This window comes from Lathyrus oleraceus, chromosome 1, assembly GCF_024323335.1.
Source record: "Lathyrus oleraceus cultivar Zhongwan6 chromosome 1, CAAS_Psat_ZW6_1.0, whole genome shotgun sequence".
NCBI classification, from domain to species: domain Eukaryota; kingdom Viridiplantae; phylum Streptophyta; class Magnoliopsida; order Fabales; family Fabaceae; genus Lathyrus; species Lathyrus oleraceus.
In genome coordinates this window covers 210634899-210640153 of record NC_066579.1, presented here as the reverse complement: position 1 = coordinate 210640153, position 5255 = coordinate 210634899, and the positions used below count along the sequence as shown (strand labels likewise).

At 35.8% G+C, this 5255-nt stretch overlaps 1 non-coding gene across 1 annotated transcript; it reads right to left on the bottom strand.

Moving 5' to 3' along the window:
• Positions 1-4592: 4592 nt before the first annotated feature.
• On the bottom strand, positions 4593-4699 carry LOC127116501 (small nucleolar RNA R71). Its single transcript, XR_007801333.1, has one exon. It is a non-coding gene; the product is annotated as a small nucleolar RNA R71 (small nucleolar RNA).
• Between the last annotated feature and the right edge of the window lie 556 nt (positions 4700-5255).

Below are 5255 nucleotides of genomic sequence, written 5' to 3'. Positions count from 1 at the left end.
AACATCTTCCAAAGGAAGGAAAGAAGGCCAAGTTTCCACACAATACCATGGAAGGGGGGGAGACTTACAATCTCACTAACTAGAATGCTTATGCCTTTTGTGTCACAAATTTAGCGCTATGTTAAGCAATCGTAATTGGACTTATGTATAAGTCACAACTATTTGAGGTCGGGCAATGGACTTTTGGTTTTAATGCATGTTGGATACATAGTATTGAGAACTATGCTCATTAAACATACCACACACAAAAAATATGCAAAGGTGTGGCCTAATCTCATCCATACTCAAGTTAACCTTTCAATCAACTAGCATTAGGACTCTGAGATGTCATTGGCCAATTGAAAGTGAATGGATGAAGAAGGGGAATTAGATGAAGAGGGAAAGGGATGAATGAGATCACAAATTGGTCAAAGGAGGACTTTTACCAAATTAATATTATTCATTCATTTTGGAAGATGGAATGTACATTAAATTTAAAAATGACATTTATTCAATTAAAAATAGTAAAGTAATGCATTAAATTTAAATATGTTTTGTCCAAATCCTAAAATCTCATCAAAACACCAAATAAATGGCCATGACATTTATCATAGGTCAAACAAGGTCAAAGGACCTTGGAGAAAAAAATTCATAATTTTTGGACACTTAAAAATATTTTTAAACAAATAAAAACAAATGAAATATCAATTAATTCATGAAAAATATTAATAATGATCTAAAAAATAATTTTAATTCAGAATATGAAAGAGAAAAATATTTGAAATTTTTTGGTGAAAGTCTCATATTTTTTGGATCAATATTAAATTTAATATGAATTATTGAAGAAAAAGGAATTAAAATGAAATTTCAGAAATTCAAAAATTCAAAAATACGTGGACCATCAGATCTCCCTCATTAATTGAGGTGGCAGATCTGATGATTCAAAACTCGCGCTCCATGTACACCTTAGTCAAACCCGCTGTAACATGAGTAATCACAAGGAACGGCTATGATTAACACGTGGAGATTGGATCCCATGGCTCGGACTCAAAACACATCATCACCAGAGCCACAGCTCCGGTGAGCTTCACCGGACTAGTCAACATGAACCATCACCAAAATTTCAAACAGGGACATGATTTTAAAGAGAAAACATCATTGAGCACGAATATCACCTCCAATTCATCCAATTCCAACTATATTGAGAGATATGTGGAATTGAAAAATGAGGTTCATGATCTGAGTTGCTTCGATTTGACCTCAAAGCAACTCAATATTCTTGCCTACATTGGTAGGACTTCAGACAAGTCAAGAACCAATGGAATTGAGCAAGAATCAAGGAGAATCGAAGAGTTTAAAATTTCTGCAAATTACCTTCAATGGAGGTCTGAGCTTGCTAGATCTTGATCTGAATCGTGCTTGGCTTCACTTCAATGGCTAGCAGGAGAGGAATGGAAAGGCTTAGAATCAATGGACTCCTGGAGAATTGAATTCCAAAACAATGGATATTCAAGCTCAAACTCAAATGAATTTATCAGGGTTATCCTCTCAAAGTGCAGGGTTTTCAATGGGGATTCAAAGCTAGCGCAAGGTGTGTGTGAATTCTGAGCATAAGGGCCTAAATTTATAGGGAAATCAAATGATATTTGCACACTCTTTCCACTTTCCAAATTTGGTAAAATGATGAAAGCATGGTGCATGGGCGCGCATAGGCCCATGGAATGATGGTTTGAAAGTCCAAATGAATGATCAGATCCTTTGGAGAAGGATTGGATTGCAAGGTACATGTGCATTGTCACTTGAAGATTGATTCATGCCAAATGATATCAGCTTGTTTAAGCCATGTGCAACCTATGTATTTCTCATCCAAAATGCATGAGTTTTAGCTCTTCGGAAAGGAGAGATCAAGAGGAACAAGTTTGATATTTAACACTTTTTTCATTTGGAGCTTGGAACTTGGAGATATTTGAGGTGGAAGTTTGGAAAAATTTGACATATCAAAATTTTCTAAGTGTCAAGCCATATGTCTCAATATTCCACCTTGCTTAACTTTTTATGGGAGCTTCAAATGAGAAACGTGTCTTCATCAAAGTTGTATCTCTCTCAAAGAAATTCAAAATGGTCACCAATTTCATGTTATTTGGATTTGAAATGATAGAGTTGTGCATTTTTAAAGTTTGGAAAAATCACTTGATCAATGGTATAGGTCAAAAATGACCTATAATGTAGCCTCATATCACATGTTCAAAGAAGTTGAATTAGCTCCCACTCTAAACATCAAAGTTGAAGTAGACACATTAGATTTGATTGTGAAACTTGGAAATCTTTCATATCATAAAAATTGAGCAAGTTATGGCCTTGGGAAGTTAACTTTCAAATTAGGGTTTAGACAAAATGACCTATAATGTTTCAACATAGAAAATGATTTTCCAAGAAAAACTAGCTCTAGATCTCAACATGAAAGTTGTTTATAATGTCATTTAGAGTGAGTTTTCTCTTGGAATAATTTTCATATGGTGAAAATTGTAGGAGATAGGGTCTAGGGAGACCCAGTTTTGATTAGATGAATTCATCTGGCCAACCACCATCAACCAACTTACTAACTTCCAATTCTTGACTTTCTTGGCTCATGGTAGATCATATATGCATAATAGGATGAAATTTGAATTGTCCCTTGAGAAATTTGATCAATTAGTGAGATAGCTTGTTGGATAAGTTACTCAAGATACCCAGTCGAACTAGGGTTTCCAAGGCAAATCACCCTCAAACTCTTGAAGAAAACTTGATCAAAATAACATGTAAAGAAAATTGGGACTCATATATGATGCTCATAACCATTCTTGAATCAATTCTGTATTGTGATCTTTGTTCATGAGTGTCTCAAACCCTAGATGTGATCAATGAATCAAGGAGATCATGCCCTACCTACAAAAGAGTTAGATAGATACAAAGACATATTTTTGGTATTTTGGTTAGTAAAATGATAATTTACAAGTATGATATAATCACAAAATGCTTGGTGATCTCTCCCAAAACAAACCCGATGAAAGAGGGGTAAGGAGGATGCCAAGGTATGATCCCAATGCTAATGCTGATGATGAAATGCATGAGGGATCTTAGGGTCAAAATTGGGGTCTTACACCGTTATTTTCATGTTCAAATTAATTCAAGTTTTATTTTACGCAATTTCAGGTTCTTTTTACTGCTTTTGATATTTGCATGTTTTACTGTTTTAATTATTTGCATGCAATGCTGCTCTTAGTTTTGAATGTTTTGATAATGTTATATTCAACTAATATCATGCCTTGCTAAATTATTCTGAGTTTGGTGTATGAGGATCGTCATTATGAATGGGACTAGGTAGAAATATTAGGCGCGAATGTATGATTTAACTATGTTATGGCTTTAGTTTTCAAATGTATGTTTTACTGTTTTGGCACGAAAGTGTGAGACAAACCAAGGTTCAATCCGATAGCGCGAGAGTGTGAGGAAGGAACCAGATAGTGGAAACTAGGCATCGATCCTAAAAATAACTAGAGAACTTTAGGCATCATTTAGGATCTCATTTACTTTCAAAACACGCTTTCTAATTATAATTGGAGAGCGAGAGCAAAATCTTGTGGTTAGGAGGTGTAATATTTGTCAATAGCGCGAGAGTGTGAGATGGGACCTTTAAGTCGATATTTTCTACATAACGCAATAGAATCATATTTAGTGCCCAAATTCTACCTAAGCCCTTAGGAACGCGGAATCCATATTCTGAACTCATTTGTTATTATAACTTTTAAACCGTTAGAAATTAGTATTTTCATTTCCATTCATAACCTTATAATGTTTAACCTTAGATTTGCACTGCAACAATAGATAACATTATCTTGACCATTAGTCTCTGTGGGTTCGATAATCTTTTAAAACTACACGATAGGTTATGCACTTGCAGTCATCATCCGACGAACACGCCCGTCTCGATCAAGTTTTTGGCGCCGTTATCGGGGACTAATTTAGTCAATATTGTGATTCCTTTTATGCGCAGTATAGACTAAGGGAACATATTTTATTTCTTTTTCTTTGTCAATTGTATGCCAGACACTCGCTCTTAGAGCAAGGAGTTAGAGCAACCAATTGACGATATCGAGGGTTATATTAATTTAAGACACCGAATCAACAGATTTCGTATTAAATACGATCTTCCAGACCCTATTATCCCAATTTTAGAACTAGAACGAATTATGGCCGAAAGACCACAAAACCGTTTGTTGAAGTATTAAGTTGTTCCATCGCAAGCAGAACCATATAACAACATTGTTTCCCCTGCCATCAATCAGAACAATTTCGAGTTGAAACCTTCACTATTATCAGTCGTTTAACAAAACCAATTTTCAGGTAGTCCTATAGACGATCCTAACTTACATTTGTCAGTGTTTATGCAGTACGCAGACACTGTGAAAGCAAATGGTGTCAGTCAAAAAGTGATTAGACTACGTCTTTTCCCTTTTTCCTTAAAAGATAAAGATAGAGCTTGACTCTAGTCTCTACCTTCAAATGCAGTAACCACATGGGACGAGTTGAAGAAAGTCTTCTTAACCCGATATTTTCCACCAAGCAAAACAGTTATGCTAAGAGCTCAAATCAACGGATTTAAGCAAAAAGACAATGAATCTATTTTAGATGCTTGGGAAAGGTACAAGGACATGATGCGACTTTGTCCACACCATGGACTTGAAGAATGGCTGATTATCCATACCTTCTATAATGGTATGTTGTATAACACTAAGATGAATTTAAGCATTGCCGCTGGTGGAGCTCTAATGGACAAACCGTATGACGAATCTTATGAACTCATAGAGAACATGGCTCAAAATCATTTCCAATGGGGAGCAGAAAAGCAGAATATACGAAGTTAATGGCATAGACTGCGTCAATGCTAAAGTGGATGCACTTACTTAGAAGATTGAAAGCTTGGCCATAACACCAGTAGCTACCGTAGCTACCATAACACCAAACTGTGAGTTATGTGGAACCCTTGGGCACACTAATGTTGATTGTCAGTTATTGGCTGGTATTCCCACCGACCAAATAAGCTATTCTCAAGGAAACCCATACTCAAACACTTACAATCCTGGTTGGAGGAACCATCCAAACTTTTCCTATAAAAGTAATAATGCTTTGTTTCCACCAAACTTAACACCTGTTATTCCACCTGGCTATTAGAAAGGAGCCCATGTTGCTCCACAAGCACCTAGAAAGTCAAATTTGGAGATCATGATGGAAAACTT